Source organism: Aethalodelphis obliquidens, unplaced genomic scaffold (genome assembly GCF_003676395.1).
Source record: "Aethalodelphis obliquidens isolate GAN/ISIS:26980383/991018 unplaced genomic scaffold, ASM367639v1 scaffold2, whole genome shotgun sequence".
In the NCBI taxonomy this organism is placed as follows: domain Eukaryota; kingdom Metazoa; phylum Chordata; class Mammalia; order Artiodactyla; family Delphinidae; genus Aethalodelphis; species Aethalodelphis obliquidens.
In genome coordinates, this window is record NW_020837946.1 from 74,244,930 (window position 1) to 74,267,796 (window position 22,867).

Genomic DNA, 22,867 nt, shown 5'->3' on the forward strand with positions numbered 1-22,867 from the left:
ATTTATTTATTTTTGCTGTGTTGGGTCTTCGTTTCTGTGCGAGGGCTTTCTCTAGTTGCGGCGAGTGGGGGTCACTCTTCATTGCGGTGCGTGGGCCTCTCACTGTCGTGGGCTCTCTTGTTGCGGAGCACAAGCTCCAGACGCACAGGCTCAGTAGTTGTGGCTCACGGGCCTAGTTGCTCCACGGCATGTGGGATCTTCCCAGACCAGGGCTCAAACCCGTGTCCCCTGCAATGGCAGGCAGATTCTCAACCACTGCGCCACCTGGGAAGCTCTCAATTCTTTGTTAAATATAATTAATCAGTTCATAGGATCAAGGGAACCAAGGTCTGAAGAGACCTAAAAGGAATTGAACATCTTGACCAAGGTTCTCAAAGACTCCAAACCTGCAATTGTAAGCGGGCACTGGAAACCACTCGGTCAAGCATACCGAACCAACACCAGAAACCCACATTTGTCTGAGGTTCTTTGGGGGTATAACTGCAAAAGTTAATGATTACAACTCAACATAAAGCAATGACGATGGTGAACAAAATCATTGGATAACTCAAATAAAAGTCACTCGGTAAAAGAAAAAGAACACAGGACTAAGTCTGCCTACTCACTAACTACATGGTCACCAATTTTCCTCTGCTTCGTCCTCTGCTTCGTCAGAAAATTTGCCTCCACTATTAAAGAAAAAGATGGGGGCTTCCCTGGTGGCGCAGTGGTTGAGAGTCCGCCTGCCGATGCAGGGGACACGGGTTCGTGCCCCGGTCTGGGAAGATCCCACATGCCGCGGAGCGGCTGGGCCCGTAAGCCATGGCCGCTGAGCCTGCGCGTCCGCAGCCTGTGCTCCGCAACGGGAGAGGCCACAGCAGTGACAGGCCCGCGTACCGCAAAAAAAAAAAAGAAAAAGATGGTACACAAAATATAGTTTATATTTTATAACACAGAGGCAATATGTAAACTTAGATATGTATTGAGTTTTCCTTTATTCAACATATTCATTCAGCACCTACTGTGTTAAGACTGTGAGTAAACAAATGTGAATAATTTATAGTTTCTGTCTTAAGGAAGTCACAGCTTGGAGAAGAAGATTCTAAAACAAATATCAGTAATACAAATAAGGCTTGGACTAGGGGCTAAGGGAGTAATTACCCATGGGGGTAATTAAGGGGAGGTAGGAAACATCATCAGGGCAGATTTGTAGAGAAAGCAATAATTAATCAAATGTTGAAGGTTCAACAGTTCCAAGTGAACATGAGCAAAGATATGACTGTATGAATGAATATTGCATTTTCAAGAACAAGGGGGTGTAATATGTATGTCAAGAGAGCAGGATGGTATGCAATAGTTGTAAGTGAGGAGGTGAGGGGGCTGAACAGGCAAGCAAGGGTAAAATCTCTGGAGATCTTAGGTGCCAATCAAAGGATTTTGGTCTTTCTCCAGTAAGCAATGGATCACCAAAGAAAGCTTTTAAGCATATTTGTTGGCTACACGCTGTGTTACAAGGACCGTGCTAGTCGGTTGATACACGTTATATTAATCCTCACAACATTCCTAGTAGGACGGATAGACACATTTGAATTTAAAGACCATCCTCCCCACTCCCCACTACCAGAAGCAGTGCTGGGAGATAAATTAAAAGCACACGCATCTGGGAGAAGGGAAATCAGGAGACTGGTTGTAAACATCCCAGCCCAAACTCCTAAGCGTCCATATACTAAGTCAATGACAGTAACAAGAATGGAGAGCACACAGTCTAAATACGTTTGACTCTGATTATGGTCCCCAGAAGCAGCACTCCTTAGCTTCTGCCAAAGGGGAGAGAGCACCCCCCCCCCAGGGGTTGCACCACCATTTTGGCTGAGAAAGAGGCCCTCAGAGCACCTGGCGCTCCTGGCCACTTGAGAGCAGTCCCCAAGGAGGCCTTTACACTCCAGTTGGCCACCAAGCCATCAGGAGATGCCCTAGGGCTACAGGTATTCTGAGGAGGCTTTTGCTCACCCTTGGCCACCACATCAACAGGAGCTGCCAGATGTCTGCAACCAGCTCCCCGCAGGGCATCACAGGACTAATCCTAGCATGCTGCACAATCCTCTCTACCTCAGTCATCACCAGAAGCCCAACCTGCCCCATTTCTCACCTTCTCAGACCTCTCTCCTTCCCAGTTAAGCCCTCTAGAACTCAAAAGCTATCCTTTTCTTCTCTAGATGTTCCTTTCATCAGGTAATACCCCGAAAACATGGAGAAAGCAAGATTTCATCTGAATTTTGAAGGCTGAAGCCTACCTACACTGTTTTCACAGCACCCCATTAAAGGGAGGTTGTTTATACTCTCATATTTAAGTCCAGCGTTTAGCCAGGATAAACAGGGATGGCTGTACCAGTTGCTAAAATATCAAAACATCTCTGAACCAGGTGATAACTAGCCCCTTTCCTAGGACCTTCCTATGATTAAGTGATTAAAGAGTTAATGTCTAGCTTCACAAAAGGCTCCAGGACCCCACCCCAGACTAAAGATCTGTATCTGCAGTACCCACTCCATTTTAGTTGTAAGTACTTTCAGTTAAACGCCTGCTTCTATTCTGCAAATCCCCCAGCCTGGAGATCATTAAGTGTCTCACCATTTCACCTTCCAATTTCTCCTCTATCCTCTTTCAAAAATCTTACCTGGTTTTTTTTTTTTTTTTTTGAATTTTTGAATTTTATTTTATTTTTTTTTATACAGCAGCTTCTTATTAGTCATCAATTTTATACACAGTGTATACATGTCAATCCCAATCTCCCAATTTATCACACCACCACCACCACCACCCCCGCTGCTTTCCTCCCTTGGTGTTCTCTACATCTGTGTCTCAATTTCTGCCCTGCAAACCGGTTCATCTGTACCATTTTTCTAGGTTCCACATACATGCATTAATATACGATATTTGTTTTTCTCTTTCTGACTTACTTCACTCTGTATGACAGTCTCTAGATCCATCCACATCTCAACAAATGACCCAATTTCATTCTTTTTTGTGGCTGCATAATACTCCATTGTATGTATGTACCACATCTTCTTTATCCATTTGTCTGTCGATGGGCATTTAGGTTGCTTCCATGATGCAATGAACATTTTGGTACATGACTCTTTTGGAATTATGGTTTTCTCAGGGTATATGCCCAGTAGTGGGATTGCTGGGTCATATGGTAATTCTATCTTTAGTTTTTTAAGGAACCTCCATACTGTTCTCCATAGTGGCTGTATCAATTTACATTCCCACCAACAGCGCAAGAGGGTTCCCTTCTCTCCACACCCTCTCCAGCATTTGCAGTTTGTAGATTTTCTGATGATGCCCATTCTAACTGGTGTGAGGTGATACCTCATTGTAGTTTTGATTTGCATTTCTCTAATAACTAGTGATGTTGAGCAGCTTTTCATGTGCTTCTTGGCCATCTGCATGTCTTCTTTGGAGAAATGTCTATTTAGGTCTTCTGCTCATTTTTGGATTGGGCTGTTTGTCAAAAATCTTACCTGTTTTGAAGTTCATGTCATTATACTTACCACCCATCACCCCTTCTTGCTGTCATCTACCCATCTACTGCTGTTTCCTCTCATTCGCTGATGATCTAAGCACCTGTTTCCCTTTCCAAACTCATAACTGTCTTCACTTCTGCTGTCTTCTACATCCACATGGAGGCCCCAGTTCCTAAAGCACCTCACCTCTGACGGTCTTCTCTTTGACCCTGCCTCAGCCACCTGCTCTCATTGTCATAACCTCTGATTTAGCATTATGATTACTTGCACCAGCTCTGAGACTTCAGCTTCAAGCATCTTACACGTGAACAACACCTTCTCTTTTTCCAGCTCATCTACTCTGGTGTTTCCATTCCAGCATCTTCTTGGCATTATCTGGTTTCCCAATCCATTGGCAATTTCCACACTATCAGTTACACATGCACTTTCCTTTTTGTCCAGCTTGTGGTCAAGGTCCATCACTGTAAACTCTGCTTTGCAAAATCACCCTTAATGCCCTTGGTCCTCTCTTCCTGCTTCTTACTTACCTGGAAAATACTCAAGTTGATTAAGCCCAGCTATCTGCCTGCTCCACACCTCTACCTAAACAGCTAAAGAAACTGCCTGAAGAAAGAACCACATCCACAACTAGCCTCAATTAAATTCATGGCTACAAGTCTCTAATGGGCAATCCACATTGACCGGCAATCCTATTATATTTTCCAGGGTGTTTCAAAATAGCCAATTCAAATCTCCTCTTTTCCCAAACCTGTTTCACCCCATCCTACCCCAACATCATCACACGTCATTGGGAAAGGAGAGCCATGAGATAAGAACTCTATCTTCCCACCACCCAAACCATGACCTATCAGCTCTGTAGAGCATTCTGTCTGCAGAGCTTCCTTTTACTATGAATGAAATGTTCCTGATCCTAGTGAAGACCAACCTCTTCATCTGTCCCTAAATCTCCCTTCTTGCCTCTTCAAGAACTGTACTCCAACAGTTATCCATCACTCTCTCCTGCCGTCATCAGTTTTTCCTCTCTAGTTAATCATTCTATCATTTCCTCTCTACTTAAACTCATTCTATTACTCTATGGTTCTAAGGAACCCTCCCTTAACCAGGAACTTCTTCCAGGAACTTTTGCATTTCTCAACTTCTCTTCATGACACAATTACTTGAAAGAGTTATCTCTAAGCACTGTCTCTACTTCCACAACTCAACCCAATAAGCTTTTAAAAACATTTTAATGTCTCCTTTTAAAAACACTTTGAATTCTTAACTTCAGGGATACCACACCCTCCTGGTTTCCCTCCTACTCCACTGGCAACTCCTTCTTCTCTTCTGCATAATACAGTACTCCAATGGCCCACTTCTCTATCTACACACTCTCCATAGGTAATTCCATCCAGTATCAGATACAACTATATGCAAATAACTTCTAGCTCCATATCTTCACCCAAAACCCCTCCCAGAATCTCCAGACTCCATTTATCCAATTGTCTAACTGACATCTCCAAAGGAATGTCTAAGAAGCACCTCAAACTTAGCACAGCCAAAACAGAACATTTTACATCTTCCTTCAGGTACATGAATTGCTTCTCTCCCGATTCTCCTCTTCTCAGTTTATGGCCCAGCTGCTCAAGTAAAAAGTGTAAGCCTTTGTCTCAATTCTTGTTTCCTCTCCCCAGAGAATTAATCTATCAGAAAGTTCAGTCAACTCACTTGGTTGCAAAAACAAATCCTAAATCCATCCACTTCTTTCCATCTTTAACACCCGCTCGTCCATACAACTATAATTCCTTAGTTGGGCAACTAAAATAGACTCTTAACTGGAGTCCTGCATCCAGTCTTCCCTCCCCCACTTACCACAATCCAGTCCACTTTGTGTAGCCGGATCAGCCTTTGATAGCACACAGGCTCAATGGGAACAGCAACACTCACAAGGGGACAAAGTTGGTTCTTGGGGCAGAACGGTGAAAAATCTTACATATTATAATGAGCTGTGGTCCTCCAAAGCTCATCTCTACCCAACAAAATCTTAGTTTTTATATTTAAGGAATACATTCTTGCCAGGGAACTATTAATTTAAAATTTTAATTAATTAATTTCAACTTAATTTTTTTTCTTGGAAAGACATAATGGGAAAAAAAAAAAGTCATTTACCAGCACATAATCCTCCAAAGGCTTATATAACCTCAGAAAGAAATCTAAATGCCTTATCCTGGCTTGTACAGCTCTATAGGATCTGGCCCTTGCCTACTTTTTAAAGAGTCTCTTGGACACTATGGTAGGTTGAGTAGTGGCAGTGTAAAGATATCCACATCCTAAATCCTGGTACCCATGAGTGTTATCTTACATAACAACAACCAAAAAAAAAAAAGACTTTGCAAATGTGATGAAATAAAGGATCTTGAGTGGAGAGATTACCCTGAATTATCAGAGTGAGCCCCAAATGCAATCACATGTATCTTTATAAGAGGGAAGCAAAAGGGAGATTTGACACACACAGAAGAGAAGAAGGCAATGTGACCACAGAGGCAAAGACTGGAGTGATGCAGCCAAAACTTGATGAATGCCGGGAGCCACTGGCAGCTGAAAGAAACAAGGAACAGATTCTCCCCTGGAGCCTCAGAAGGGAGCATGGCCTGCCAACACCTTGATTTTGGCCCAGGAATACTGATTTTGGACTTCCGGCCTCCTGAACAAAGAAAGAATACATTTCTGTTGTTTTAAGCCACGAAGCTTCCGGTCACTTGTTTAACAGCCACGGGAATCTAATACAGATACCTCTGCCGCTCGCGAAGTTCTGGGTTTATTTACCTTCTTCTGCCCATCGGATTCATCAAGAATACAATTAGGGTTTTGGCACCAGCTGTCTCCTCTGTCTGGAATGCTTTGTTCATCTCTGTGCAGCTAGCTTCTACTCACTCAGGATGCAGCTCAAATGTCAGCTCCTCAGAGAGGCCTTCCCAAACCATCCAAATCCAAGCTGATCACAGCTCTCATCAGCTCATACATCTCATCTTTATTTAATCATTATTATTTCTTCCCTGCACCCCCCTGAATGTTGCTAGGGCTCAGGGCAGGCCACCCCAAAATATGCACAATGGTACATTAATTATTTTGGATTCAAGTTCCTTAAGAAATGGTGAATGCAAGAGGGACAGTCTGACTCTCCTTTCTGTCTCCCTGAAAGTAAGAAATAAATCTCTCATGTGAAAGGTACACTCCCTGAATCTGGAAGTAGGACACCCTTTAGGCCAGAGATAGGGAATTTGGGCAGAGATGCCTCTATAAACAAACCTGGTTACTTCTTCAAGCCCAAACTCTGGTTAGGTTCCTTACTAATTGAGCACCAAAACCTAAATTTCTTTGTCCTGTCAATTCCTCACAAATTTATTGTTTCTTTGTCTAAAAATATAAAAGCTGCCTGCTTTGGCCACTTCTTATGTCCCATTTCAATGAGACCTCTGAGTGCATGAATTAAAATTTGTTTTTCTCCTGTTAATGTCTTATGTCAATTTTGCTACTAATCCAGCCACAGGAACTCAAGACAGGTAGAGGAGAAAATTTCCCCCTCCCTGACAATGTAAATGCTACAAGAGAAGAGACTGTATCTGTTTTGTACACCACTATAATTTTAATTTGTGAAACAATGCCTAGCACATATTAGGTGACTGAGGAACTTAAATGAGTGGATGATACAGGTGGGAGAAAGGATGGTGGTGCTCTTCAATGAGAGGAAAAGCCTCATGGGGGCAGGGAGGGGGATTATGAGTCCTGTCTTGACTGTGAAAATATCCACTGAGTCTGAAATCAAGGAAGAGGTCTGGTTGGGGATGTTGATTTGAAATCATCGAAATCAAAGATATAGATGTACTTGATGGTACAGAGAACATCTACAATGAGAACGCAGTGAACTAAGAACAGACCGTGGGAACTACAACATCAAGGGGAAGAATCTGCAAAGAGACCCATAAGTAGTAGTTCAAAAGAAGAATGAAATGTCGTGGTAGCCCGGTGAAAGTTCAATTTCACAAAGGAGGGAAACAGCAGAATCACAGAAATTTCAAGCAGTAAGCTCCTATGGATTTGCCAGTCGGGGAGAAACCAATAATCATAAAAAGAACAGATTCATCTAAGGTAGAAGCCAAATTTTCAACAGTTGCGGGGTGAATGGAAGGTAATGAAGTAGAAAAACAACATATAAAATACTTTCAGGAAGTGTAGCTTGAAAGAAAGGAGAGAATGAGCATGTAGCTAGAGGGGAGTGAAGAGAGGAGGAATAGCTTTGGGATTTGGTCTTGTTTGTTATTGTGATGGGAGAATCTTGAACATTCTTGTAAATATTTAAAATGCAGGTAAACATGGAGAAACTTCATATAGTAAGCTAGCTGAAGAAATGGGGGATTTAGAGTACTGGGGAAAGCATAAACTCTGGATAACTCTACCTCTAAGTTGGTAGTTAATGATGGAGTTAATATATTCAGATACAGGGAAGATGTGGAAAGGAGAACAAAATATTAAGATATCAAAATATTGACATGATATCTCTGTTTTCGCAGTATAACAGGAGGCAAGGACACTGTGAAAGGTACAGCTAACTCTTCACCAAAAACCCATAACCTCTTCCTCTCCCAGCCAGACTAGACTTTCCAATCTCCCCTTGTTGATAGGTGTGACTGCGCACCTGATTTCTGGCTGATGCTGTGTGAGTGGAACTGTTACATTCACTTCAAGACTAAGTATTTAGAAAGTGGATATGCTTCTTCTCTTTCAGAGAGGCTGAAGACACTTGAAAACAAAGTCCTAAGGGATGGCAGAATCAGAAAATGAAAGGTTCCAGGATGCCTGAGTCATCAATTAGAGGAAAGCCATCCACCAACCAAGACTATGACATGATCAAGAAATAAACATCTGTTGTGTTTGTGCTTTTGTCTATTTTCAGATCTTTCTGTTAGAACAGTTTAGTCTGCTCTAACCACTAACGATCAGTTTCTGGTAAAGAAACGCACAGTGGGATAAAAGGCTCAAAGAAAATGTAGAAGGTTTGGAAAAACTACGGGGAGAAATAAGAAAAGATGCTGTCTAGAAACAGGCAAAGATAAAAGAACTGCCCTGTGGCTAAAGCAGGAGAACATAAATTTGTAGGTGCCTCCAGTTTGCATGATGCTGTTCATTTTCCCACCTGCATTCACAAACCGAGGTGTAGGAGTGGAAAATGCAGATTGATACCAAGTTGCAGGCTGTTTCCACATTCATTAAGACTAACGAGGATTTTAACAATGTCATGGTTCCTAGAAGTCAAATCAAAAGAAATACTGTTTTTCTCTTTCTGACTTACTTCACTCTGTATGACAGACTCTAGGTCCATCCACATCTCTACCAATGACCCAATTTCATTTCTTTTTATGGCTGAGAAATATTCCATTATATATATGTACCACATCTTCTTTATCCATTCATCTGTCGATGGACATTTAGGTTGTTTCCATGTCCTGGCTATTGTAAACAGTGCTGCAATGAACATTGGGGTACATGTGTCTTTTTGAATATTAATTCATATATGTGCAATCTAGAAAAATGGTACAGATGAACCTATTTGCAGGGCAGGAATAGAAACACAGACGTAGAGAACAGACACGTGGACACGGTGGGGAAGGGAAGGGTGGGATAAACTGGGAGATTAGGTTTGACATAAATACACTACCATGTGTAAAACAGATAGCTAATGGGAACCTGCTGTAGAGCACAGGGAGCTCAGCTCGGTGCTCTGTGATGACCTAGATGGGTGGGATGGGGGGGTGGGAGGGAGGTCCAAGAGGGAGGGGATATATATGTACCCATATAGCTGATTCACTTCACTGTACAGCAGAAACTAACACAACACTGTAAAGCAATTTTACTCCAATAAAAATAATAAATTAAAAAAATAAAGAAAAACATGGAAAACAAGAAAAAAAAAAAGGAATATTGTTTCAGGCAGGCATACTGTGCTATGCATTCAATGTCTGAACAAATTCAGCATCACTGGTGGAAACTGTCGACCCACAGCACCAAGTATTAGGAAGTGAAGTATTAAAAGGCAAAGTTCAATGAGTCGAGCAGGGGAATCCAAAGTAGCAAAAAAAAAAAAAAAAAAAAAAAGGGAGTTTCTGTCATACTGGAACATAACTGTGGCTTTGAGTAAGTCACTTATATTCTTTGGAACTCGGTTTCCTCAGTGATATAACATGGTTCACTGTCGATATGTGAAATAATGTGTGCAAAGTGCGTAGCACAGGGCCTAGAAAAAGGTGATTGCTCTAAATGATACTTATCATTATTATTTATTATCAATAATAAAAAGACAGTGTTGGGTTAGATCTTTAACCCCCTTCCTATTTAAAATTCTGTGAATACATATATTTTTAGATAAATATCCCAGCTACTTAATGGTGGGTTGGGATAAGGGAAAAGGGCAACATAAAGAAAGAGAGAAGTGAAAGGATATTTGTTGTAACAGATCCTATGAGCACAAGCCAGGAGGGAGAAGCAGGGAATGCAGCATCCTCCCAAGTGAATGCCACATCTGGAGAGGCTGAGAGAAAGGACATCCCAAACTCGGGGAAGTAAGAGGAAAAGTTAGGCCAGGTCCAGAGGTGAACAGAGCCCACTGACCATGACTGGCTTCCCCTTGCAAGACATGACAAGAGCAATAAAACACCTCGCGCTTTTACGGCTTTAAATTCACACAGTTCTGCCACCTTATTTTACAGAGGAAGAAATTGGCAGGTGCAGAGACTGACCAAAGCCACAGGCAGGTGGCTATAATGTGACTTCAGGAATGCAGAGAAGTAAACACTTGCCCACCCCCAAAGCTCCTTCTACGTAGCCTACATAAATGGTCCCTAAGGTTTTGTCCCCTTAGAATCCAGAGACCTTTGACATAGCGACAAGCTAATTTTATCAGTCATCTTGTTATGAATTAATTTTCTGGATTCTTTCTTAAGAGATTGGATTAGGTAGGCAGGTGGGGAAAAAGGGAGAAGTTAGTGAAGAGAAGGGAGCCCTAGGAGCCCTGACAAAGGTGACTCCTTAGCAGATCTTAAATGACCTCCTCATTTGCAGATTCCTCCACTGATTTTCTTCACAGATTGCTGTTATAACTTTGGTTCAAATGCAGCAATTTCCTTTCCTCCTCCTAAAACAAATATCCTTTAGCTATAAGAACTGCCAAATGTATAGGGAGAAAGGAGGCCTGAAAAAAGATAAAGATTCAGTTTAACTGATTATCTGAAATGCATCTGCCTGTGTGTTACCTGCTGTCCAATCACACCCCAACCATTTCTATCACTTATTCTTGGTAATTAAGGGATGAGCGAATTATGAGTCAATCATTCATTCAACAACTATTTACTAGGTGTCCCCACATGCAGGGACTTGGGTTGGGCACACGAGGTCTATAAAATTGTATAAGATCCAGCCCTTGCTCTGTATGATCTTCTGCAGGAAAGGAAATTATGCATGTTTTCAAATAATGAACATACAGAGGAGTAAATGGGATACTTACGAGTGGCATAAAAAGAGTAGTTGAAGAGTTTAGGAAATGTACAATACACTTCTCACTGGGGTAGTGCAGGAAAGCATCACAAAACTGGTAGCCTGTGGTCGGGACATTGAAGGATTGGTAGGATTTTAAAGAGGTAAAGTAGAAGGAAGAACATTAGCATAGGGGCAGCGGTAGGAATAAAACAGATCTAGAGAATTTCACGTAGTCCAGTTCGACTAGATCACGAGGAAGAGAAGGGCAGAAGTTTAATATTGGGGCAAGACCGGAAACGTCCATGAATTCAAAGATAAATATTTAGAATTTAATGCAATAGGGCAGAGTGACCCACGGAAGGGTGGAACAAAGAGTGATATGATCAAAGCAGTTCTGATATTACTGCAGCGAAACAAAACATCCTTTCTTTCTTCCGTTTAAACAAAAGGAAAACGACTTTTGAGAACCTAGTACTCTGAGCCGTACTATTTTCATCACTTTTCAAATACAGGTAGAAATTCATTGTGTTTTATTGAAACTCATAAAATCCCAGTGAAAAGTTTCCTAAAATGTTTACCTTGAACATCAACTTTTGTTCCTAGTGTGAATAACCAACCAGACTTAGTGGTCACTGGTGCGTATGAGGTAAGTAATAAAGCTTTCTAAGCGTATGTCAGCGAGTCATACTCGAAGACCGTGTCATTTGACAGTAGCAGCTTCTAGAAACCTCATTTTCAGAAAACAGCCTCTCTGTTATAATTTGTGGGGTGTGAAGGATATAGGTGGATAATCAAATATGAAATTCCATAGAGGATATATCACTATTTAAAGAATCTGAGGCTAGAAAAATCTAAATGAAACAGTCATTGCTCACACTTTAACAGTATCTGACTGCTACAGAATAAAGTACACCAGTAATCATTTCATTTTGCCAGAAAAAGTAAAAGATATCCCCAAGTAATGCTTTAGAGTTTCGTTAATACATTTTGTCACAATAAATTTTTACTTAGGAGGGCAACATTTTCTATTAGTTAATTTTTTCCCACTAATTTTAGTGAACTAACAGAACCAGAGCTTGACCTAATTAAAATCAGAAACAATGTTTTGTCTGCTGCACAAATCAGAAACCATATTTTAAAAGAATCAACAGAAAATTTTCAACTGAAAAATGGGAAATAAGAACACAGATACGATATAGGAAGAAATATTTAACCCAAAGAACTAGTAAGAACTGCCAAAAAAAGGTGAAAATCCTGGGAAACAAGGGGAAAAAAAACCAAAACAAACAAACAAAAATGGTCACATTCACGTCAGGACACAAAATTAGAGTTCTAGACAAACTCTGACCACAGTCATTACCTCAGCATCCTCAGGTATTCAAACCATTAGCTCCTCAAGCTTCCTTTTCCTAAAATGCTCCTGAGATCAATCCCTGGTCAGGTAATACAGGAAGAGGTCTAAAGTTGTTCGACATTTCCTGGCTTGTAGCCACGTTGGCCCTTGTTTTTCTCACGTGCAGTTGAATCTGATCATCTCTCCCCCCTGCCTACATTTCTTTCCCCCATCATGTCAACAATTCTAAAACAAGGAAATATACAACACACCCTTTTATTAGCTTCTTCTTCCTCTATAAAACAACTTCCAAGTTGCCTTCTTATCTCAAAGGTGATGAATCCTCATGGAATTTCCTGAGTATTTTGAAGAGCATCTAAAACCACTTTTATAACACCATCTAAAATTAGCCAGTTGTGGGGATCCCAAACTTAATGACTAGTAATTTTCCCCGGAAACTTCAGATGAAAACAATATCCTATTATATACAACTGGAGAGAGTAAAAGGCAGGCCATCTGACACTTTGTTTTAAGCAAGGGCGTTAAAAGTGGCAAGAATGAAAAGTTATAATTTTTAACTCCAATCCTAGGCTTTAAAACTTCAGAGACACAGTGAAAAGTATCATTTAGTTCATGTACAGAATTGTGTTGTAAGTTTCTAATATGCTTTTCCATAGAAAGTTTACTTTTGAAAGTATATGATTGTTTGGCTTTTTAATACACTGAAGTACAAAATAACAAACATTCTTGAAACAAAAATGATCCGCTGTAATCTTCAGGACACTTTAAGTCTCTCTGTTGCTGAAGTGATATTCTCTTCACCACAAAATTGTCTCCAGCTACTTGAGCGCATGTTAACCTCTCCCTTCTATAACCATTGGGTACGGTACTATGCAAGATCTTACGCTGGTCTGTAACTGTTCAACATCTATACGTTCTACCTTGTTAAATGAACTCTAACCTTCTCAAAAGCAGGATAACCATATTTTTCTTTATCTTGTTACTATATAATGCTGCACAAGACTACAGAAAAGTTCATTTAAGAAGTCAAGTGTTACAGATGTTTGATTCCTAATGCTCTTTCTAAAGTGTTGTTTCTGTACTTAGGACAACCTAGTGAGTCTGGTTGTTGACAAGTAGAAAAAAAATCAAGTTCTGGAAAACCTGAGCAGAAACTTCATCACATTAAAAAAATAAAGAGGAGAAATTACATAGTGATCTGGAAATTGTTTCCTGTCTCTAATAACCATAGCTGCCACTAACTTCCCCCTCCCCCTTCCTTCTATCACACACACCAAGTTAACGGGGAAAAAACCTGGATAATTCATTCACAACATGCAAGAGCTAAATTATCCAACTATCTGCATTCTTTCCCCAAGTCTTCCCTTTTTGAATATAAAAAGTAAAATATATAAGAAAGAAGAAAGTAATATTTTGAAGTCTACTACCTGAAAGGAACATCACTAGTGATTTTACGTGTTATATCACATATTATTATCTACATTTTGTCAGTGAGACAACTGAGGCCCAGTGAGGTTGAATAGTTTCCCTAAAGCCAAAATCTCTGGTTTTCTTCCCCCACTACATCCAGCTAGAGTTTGTCCCACAGTTTAGTCACTCATTGAGAAAACATTTATCACAAACTAGTCACCACTCTAGATACTGGAAATACGAAAGTGTGTGAGGCAGCCCACGCCCTCTCACAGAACGTACATTCTAGTAATGAAAGCAGAAACTAATAGCAAACGGGATAATTTGAGAGTTATAATTATTCGCCAATATGACTTATGTACAATGATAGTCAAGTATTTCTAAACATCTCTGCGATTAAATAGTTACAAAGACAAGAGGGGAGGCATTGACGATTGGCCCTCTTGTCAATTACTGAGCTTAAGCCATTGCGTCTTTTAATAAATCAGAGGCAGAGAGAAGGAAGCAGAGTATTAATGCTACTCAGAATGTCTATAAAATAAAGTGACTATGTGAGACATCAGAATGGACAGCTCCAACAATGCTGGTTCTCAAACCCCAATTCCATCTTTATCCATTATTACTAAGGTACCGCTGCATCATTGGACGAGTTGATTTGGAAAAACCAAGGGAGTGTTGTAACTTGACATAATCCCCCTATGAGAAACGCAGGAGGGTTCCAACATCCTCATCATAAGGTTCCCCAGGCTGCACGTGGTATGCGTTGAGCAATGGCACTCAGCGACTAGAGTGGTCAGTAGCTACCAGGAAGTGCCTGGCCCCCGTGTGGCAGTTCCCATTACCCTCCACACTCCAAAACTTCACATCTATTAAACCTGGGAACATATGCAAAATTGTTTTGTTTTAAGCAATGAGGACTCAGTGGAACCTATTTTTCCATCCCATACCTATTTATACAAGTATAAAAGTTGACTAAATTAGTTGTTAGCTATTTCTATAGCTGTCCCCACCCTTTCCCACGATATTTATAAAGTGTTGCATAATTTGGGTTGGCCCCGTCACTAAGAGAACTTGCATGTGTAAACTTCTTTGGAACTCCTGAGGAGGGCAGTTCCCGGAGTGAATGCTCCCTCGCAGAAGATGGAAGGCAGGCTAGAGGTCAAGGGCTCCAGATCAGCCCTTCATTCACAGGGCTATACGTTCCTACCAAAGCACGCTTCAAGTCTATTTTTGACTCAGAAGTTACTACGTGGGGAGTAGGGTCTGTTTTAAGTTCATCAGGGTACACCTTCCATTTCCTCCTAAAACTGTCACACTCCAGCAGCTAAGATCTCAAAGAAGCCTCAGTCCCCTTCTAGAATCTTTCCCTCCCTTGCTTCAGAAGGGAGCAACAGTCCTTTTCAGACGAGCTGCATCCACAAGCCAGAAGTTTGCAGCAAACTTTCATTTAGACATCAACCCTCACCCCAAAGTCCTGCCACTTAACCAAGGAGGCAAAAGTATTCCACTCCACCGCCCCGCTCCCAGTAAGAATGAGCCGACGTTCTGTCGGTGCAGAAAAATTCTAAATCTTTCCCCAGATTCTGCCACCACCCACCCCAACACCGGACTCCACCCGGTCAGAGAGGGACCACCCCCCGCCCCAGAACCCAGGGGGCGGGGGCACGGGGGTCTCCCGGGAAGCACACACCTTAGATTGATCCTCTCGCGCGAGGGGAGAGAGAGCAGAGGCACCCGTTTCCGCGGGCCTGGGCGGAGTCTCTGCCTCCCCCGAATCAGCGCCTCGGTCCGGATACTTGCAGCGAGGCGCGCGTGGATGTCACTCGCCCCGAACAAGCTGGGCGACTGTAACCCGACGCACCAGAGCAGCCGCGCCCCCGCCTCCCCCGAAACTCGCGCCTCCCGCTCCCCTCCCCGAGGGTCGACCCCGGCGGCGCGACCGCCACATCCAGCTGAATACCTCGGGCCCAGGCTCCGCCGACCCAGCGGGGAAGCGCGGAAATGGAGGCGGGGGACCCGGCCGGGAAGGCGGGGAAGCGTTGCGAACCAGCGGGCAGAGAACGAGCGAGGTCTCCGCCTCCAAATGAACATGACTAGACCTGGGCGCGGGGCCCGCGGGGATGGGCCGCGGCGCGGCGTGTGCGTGGCCCTGGCCCTAGGCCCTGCCCGCGTCCTCGCCCGGCCTCCCTCGAGACCCTCCGCCCAGCCTCGCCAGCCAGCTGGCGGGCCGGGAAGCCTCGGCGGGGCCAGGCCGGGGGAAGACGGCGGAGGTGTCGGATTTCCTCCGCCCTCCCCGTTGTGGGCCGCCCTCGCCACCTGCCCAGGAGAGAGGAGACACTCGTTCGCCTGCACGCCGGCGGGACTGGCTTACCTGATTTCTCGTTACCCGCCCCCGAATCTGGCTTCCCCTATTCGGCAGGCAGGCTTCCCTGGGCCTAGAAACGCGTCTGGGAGGCAGGCGGGCCCCTGGGACCCCACCGTCAGAGCCCAAAGCCTTCGCCCGTGCTCCCCCCGCGCGCTCTGGAGGCGCGCCCGGCCGCCTGACCCCTGCCTGAATGTCAGCGAGAAGACCCGCAGGGAAAACCAAGCCCAAGCTTCAGGGGGTGGGATGCAGAGCACGGGCTCCTCGGGCCCAGCCTCTTACAGGTGGGGGGAGGGGAGAGCCCGGGCAGCAGAGCTGCAAGCTTCCCAGTTGCACCTCCAGAACCGACCCTGCCCACTGAGCATGCCCAGCTCACTTGTTGGCACTAGAAGTGCTAGGCGAGGCCAAGGGGGCCCAAGGAGGACGCAGATGGGGTTCAAATTGACCCATTTCTTTAAGGTCTTTCCTCCGAAGATCTCTGGGAGCTTTACACGTAACGTTTCTACCGTGGTACTGGAAAATACCCAGGGAAGGGTTGGAAAGGCCTTCCAAAAAAAGGCAGCCAAATTAGTTTGAAACAAAATCGCAGGGGTGGGGCTTTTTCAGCCAATTATTTATTGTCACTAATTTCTTTAAATACCAGATAATTATTATAATTGACCCAGAGGAATATGTAGTTTCATTGGGTCCCAAACTCATAGTAACAGGAAACCAGCCTATCCAATGGGTAGTCTATCCAGTGGAACAGCAGGGGATTGGGGCGGGGGTGGGGGGGTGTTAAATGATCAATGCTAGGTTCCCATCCCCACACCAGTTGAATCAGTCGGTGAATGGAACCTGGAAATCTTTATATTTTAAAACTATGGGTCTCAAGGTGTAGCTGGGGGAGCCAGCATTACCAGAGAACTTGATAGACATGCAGATTCCCGGCTTCACTCCAGACTACCTGATTCTTAAACTCTGGGGCCAGGGGCCTAGCTGATTGAACAAGCCCTTCAGGTGATTCTGGTGCACACTACAGCTTGGAACCAGTGTTGAAACCCTACCCCCACCCCATGATCCACGTGAGCACCCAGGCAGGGTTGAGAACCCCTCTAATAGACCATTGCTTTCACATTTTTTCAAATCCTAAACGTTTGTCTAGAAGAGCAACACGTTGCATAGAAAAGGAATAATCTGGCAGAATGAGGTGCCAGTCCTGGATTTTCTTCCCACTGATTCTCCCAGGACAGTTCAGTGCTTGGAAAATGGAGACAACATATTCACTTTTGTACCTAGCACAGTCCCTATAACATAATAGATGTTCTATAATTGTTCATTGATATGAAATGAATGCTCAGGTGAACAATTTGTTCCGAGCCCTATATGTCTGCTGTTTATTTTCCCCACAAGTCCTGGTCACCTTGCTAGCTAACAAGCCAGCAGGGATTCAGTTCTCATCCGTAACCCATGACCACCCATGATGGTCCAATCCAAATCAGACCCTGACGGAATAGCACCTGGGAGGAGGTAGAGAACTTTGAGGTGAGAAAACTCAGAAGCACTGGACAAGTTTTCACTTGCCAAGGCTGGGGCACAAAGCAACCAAAGGAAAGCAGGAGGACCCCAGGCATTGGTGGAATTCAGGAAAGGTATCAAATGAAAAAGGTGTGTAGGGGAGGGGTTAAGAGAGGAGAGATAAGAAAGCTTAACATGCCTGATAAGCATACAGCTTACTCTGGATCTTCTTTTTCTAAACAACCCACCTCAGCCCTCCTCTTCCCCATGCTCCATACACATCTAATTTCAACTACAGCCTTGAAAACAATTTTTAATTAGAAACCATTGTAAAATAATTACTTCCAATTACTGCATAAAAACATAGCTGATTTGTAGTTATCATAACTTAGGCATCCACTTTTATTCAAGGCAAAAGTGGTAAAAAAATTAACTTTTCAATATATACACTAGATAATTTCAAAAGAGGTTTATGATCCTTCTGCTTTAAGACCGACAGAGACTTACAAAATCAAGAACTCTGCCGTATTTACTCCATCAGTATCTTCTAGAAGGAATAAAGGATAAAAATAATTTTTTCCTTTTAGCCTTGAACATGATGCTTTAAAACTTAGGTTACCATTTATGAGTACCTAAAGTGGCTTTCCACCTCTCTACCTCTGCCCCTGGGTCTCGCTTATTATGATAAGAATTCCACTGAAAGAATTTGGCTGCTGACTGAGGTATCTAACAGTAATGTAATTTCCCATATGGATAAGCAATTTCTTTTCATTGTTAAGATAATTTTATGGGGAGGAGGGCAATAATCATTCATTGAGAAATTACTCTTCAAAATTAAGTATTACACTAGATACAAAACAATATTAAAAAGAAAAAAAGTCTTCCCTACACACATACACTTGCTACAGCTTCTCATGGAATTAAAACAAAACCAAACAAACATGTTGAGGGCTAAAAAGGGAGAAAACTGAGTGAGGGTGTAGGAGGGGAAGCACTTATCATAACTAAATTTAAAAACATGAATTAATTATTTTAGCAGAAAACGATCTCCTGACCCTACCAGTACCTCAGAGAAGTTAAGAGTCTTAAGTGTTTCTCCTTGTCGCCTTAAGCATGACTCAGCATTTGGAATGAAACTATGTTTACTGTCTTTCAGATTGAGGGTGTCAAATAACCCTGGTGCCACCTAACTCTTCTCTCATGTGCCTATGGAAACTTCAGGTCTATCCTAGGTTTTCAGGCTCACATGGCTACCAAAATCTGAAAAGCTTTCCCCTTTTCCTTCATTCCTATGTAAACAAAGCCTAAATTCGCCTGCCATTAATTTATCTTGCTTTCGTAGTGTTGTCAGGTAAATTTGGGTTATTTTCTATAGTCTAGTGTAACAATACAAGCGAGAAGTTCTTCCTTTCCCAAGCCTGGAGAGTAGGTTCCCTGACGCTTAGACATCTTCAACCCAACTGCTGGGGGTGACCTTTCCCCCAAATGGGGAACCTTCCGTTGGTGATTCTATTACTCACCTTTTATGACCCTTTACCACCCGCCCAGGGTCAACTGCTTTAGTCCCTACCCACTTCTAGAGAGGAATGCTTTAGTCCCTACCCACTTCTAGAGAGGAACACATTTTCCCTGAGAGTTCGTTGGTTATCAAAGCTCATAATAAAATTATGGAATGTAAAGATTGAAAGGGGCCATAAATGTTATCAACTCACAGACTTTTGTTTTACAAATGATGAAACCAAGGCCCAGAATTATTAAGTACTTTCCCTAAAGTTACAGAGTTAGCCTAACATAGAGCCAAGACTAAAATGAGAAACTGCTTGGTATAGAGAACAGTGTGTGGGCTTCAAATCCATCCTCTTCTAAGTTCTTTAACCTCTAGCCACTCAGAGCGTCAGTTTCCTTATCAGTGAAAATATATTGAGAATAGCAAACATTCAGTACTACTTACTCTGTGTCAGGCACTAGCCTTAACAAAGTACTTGTAATCTTTAATACTCTGAATAACTATGAGTTTTTTGGTTTGGCTTTGTTTTTACAAACTGGGAAATTGAGGCACAAAATTGTTAAGTAACATGCCCAAGAAAACACAGCTAGCAACAGCCAAACTGGAACTGAATGGGATAATATATGTAAAATGCCTAACATGTAGATTGTCGATAAAAGTATCACCGATGTCATTTCCCTGCCCTGAACCCCACACATTCTGACTCATGGTCCAACACTTGGCCAAGACACCTTTGTTCTGAGCTTTGATTGCTGTGTATGCTCACATCTTTCTTCCATTCTGTTATTTTAGTACTTTACATAATTTAGGAAGTACTGTATGTACCTATAATCTTATCCATTGTTAACAACAGTTACAACATTAAGAAGATAACCAAACATTAAACAAAGACTTCAAGTTTACTACTTACAAAAACAAAAACAAAAACCCACTAATATGGAGTTTCTAGAAGATTAGCAGTGCTGTCCAGAAAAATCTTAAATCCTTGAACAGGACTGGACCAGAACCTTTGGAGCTTGGAGATTAGAGCAGTTCATTTATCATTTAGTGGGCCTCCACCTCCTTGTTACTTGAATTCTTAAAAGCAGAATTATAGGCATCTAAAAATATCCAACAGAAAATCTTCCCACATCAGTGATTTTCAAAGAGTTAGGATCAAGAATGAGGTAATCATACGGTATATGATCCTTGAAAAGATGAAATGAAAATACTAAATATATTTTAATAGGTTTAACCCATATTTTAATGGGTTCTTTAAGGTTTATTTCTGCTTTATAAGAATCTGGGAAAGTCTTCTTGAAATAAATTTTTAAGGCATCAATATAAAGTGACACCAGGAAACTTACTTAGATGTAAAGGTCTTGTGGGTAAAGGAAATACGAACTTCCTTGGGCAGGCATCCACTTTGTTCTTTGGACAAGGCAGCACTGAAAACAAATGTTGGTGATATAAATTGAGTAATGTTGTCTCTGGAACATAGCCTCCTATTTAATAGCAGGAGGAAGGTTGTGGGCAAGCAGATATGCCCCAAATAACTCATGCAGAGAACATGAAAATGTATTAGCTTCTGATGTGGGAGCTGAAACAAAATGGAGGATTGGGTTCTTCAGAGTAACTGTTTATGATTCAGTGAAAGAGGCAAATAAGCCGAGAGTAAACAGCCCAAGAAACTGGAGATTTGTTCAGTTCCGTGTCTGAATACCTGTTACATAACCTGGAGATGGCTTCAATCTCAGCAGTAAATGCTTAAAATAAACTTGACTACAGTTTCTAATGTTATAATGTGATTTTGTTTTGAATGAGTGAATCTGAATAGCAAAAAAATAGAGCAACAATAGCAAAGGACAGGGTTTAGGCCTGTGCCTGATCAGCTTTAAAATAAGAAGAACGTTGTGTCTTAATTCAGCAGCCTTGAAGCATGTGGGCAATGACCTAATTTCTTCCAAGCCAAGAGGAAAGTCCTTTACACACAGGGGTGTAGGCCAGAGAGTAACAGGTGCTGTTCCCTCAGCAAATACCTTGGACTCAAAAGGAAATCTTCATTCCTCCTCTGTCAGCAAAAGCATCATGCAAAGCCAAAAAATGAACCATGGAAAAGTAGAGAATTTTTGTTCTGTTATCTTTGAGTTACATATTGAAGTTTATTTTATTTTATTTTATTTTTGCATTACGCGGGCCTCTCACTGCTGTGGCCTCTCCCGTTGCGGAACACAGGCTCCGGACACGCAGGCTCAGCGGCCATGGCTCATGGGCCCAGCCGCTCCGCGGCATGATGGGATCTTCCCGGACCAGAGCACGAACCCATGTCCTCTGCCTTAGCAGACTGACTCTCAACCACTGCGCCACCAGGGAAGCCCAAGATTTATTTTTAAAATAGCTCTTTTGGGGGGCATAAAACAAAAGAAGAGAATGGTTCAATGTAACCTTTATCAAAGAGAAATTTGAAAATTTAATGGAAAGTCTATTAACAGTCTCTAGAACACACTGTAAATAGATAATCCCACTTCCTTCTTGCCTAACTTTCAACCCTGGTCAAGTTTCTGAGAACTAAGACAGCTTGACATGTGATAAAAAGCTAGAAACTGGTGTCAGGGCATCTGAAAAAACAATTTTTTTCCTAGTAAATTTAGAGTATGTGTGTTCTAAAAATATCTTTCAATAGTCAAATGTGGAGGAAGGCACTTTTTCCTGAGCATGTGCTCTTCACTATCAAACTGAGCCTCTCAGAGTTTTGAAAAAGAGTAAAAGTCCAGCCCTCACAAAGATGGCCTTCCTACAGTGGGTCTCAAAGTGTTGCAGGGTGGAATTTTAGCTTTTCCATGATTTTCCTCACCCTAGACACAATTTACATTCTTGCTTTGGAGCTATGTGAATGCAAATTATCCCCAGGCTTAAGGAGGTAAAGTGAAGACTTAAAAGCTATCCTATTGTAGGCTGAATAGTGGCCTCCCTGGAACCATTAAATGTCACCTTATATGGGGGATGGGGAGTATTAACAGATATGATTTAATTAAGGATCCTGAGATGGAGACGTTTTCCTGAATTATCAGGGAGGACCCTAAATGCCGTCACATATAACCTTATAAGAAAGAAGTAATAGGGAGGGTTTACACAGACAGAAGAGTATAAGACAATGTCATCATGTACACAGATTAGAGTAATGCAGACACAAGTCAAGGAACGCCAGCAGCTGGAAGAAGCAAGGAATGGATTCTCCCCCAGATCTTCTGGAGAGAGTGCAGCCCTGCTGACCCTGATTTCAGTCCAGTGATTTTGGACTTCTGGCCTCCAGAACTGTGGGAGACTATATCTCGTTTTAAACCACCAAGTTGGTGGTAATTTGTTACAGCAGCAATAGGAAACTAATACAACTTCCTTCATTTATTTTCCTTTGACACCAACATCAATCTATCTCTAGAGCTAGCCCGTCAGTACATCACTGGCATTTGTAGGGTATTCTTCATTCAAGATGCCAAAGCAATTTACAGCCATGTAAATGGGCTCAATTTTCTGCCTTGTGGGACATTCAAGCAATACCAGAAATTTCCAAAATTTGAGAGATGCCTGGACCTTTTTTTCTTTTTTTTTTTTTTTTTGAGCTTTCTAATAAGTGAAGAAATACCAAAACAAGGTTGAAAAAATCATGGTATAATCTGAATGTTACAGTTAGCCAACTAATGCTTAGCAGAAGGAATATGTTGGTAATTGTCCCTATAGCTTCATTTAG

At 42.3% G+C, this 22,867-nt stretch overlaps 1 protein-coding gene across 5 annotated transcripts in view; it reads right to left on the reverse strand.

The window, feature by feature from the left end:
* GPD2 (glycerol-3-phosphate dehydrogenase 2) overlaps positions 1-16,486 on the reverse strand; it is a 133,519-nt gene extending 117,033 nt beyond the window's left edge. Inside the window, exon 1 of one of the 5 annotated variants that reach the window (XR_003438033.1) lies at positions 15,465-15,720. The gene's annotated coding sequence lies outside the window, so the exon portion shown is untranslated. The other 4 variants (XM_027131040.1, XM_027131006.1, XM_027131015.1 and 1 more) reach the window with 4 other exon arrangements.
* Between the last annotated feature and the right edge of the window lie 6,381 nt (positions 16,487-22,867).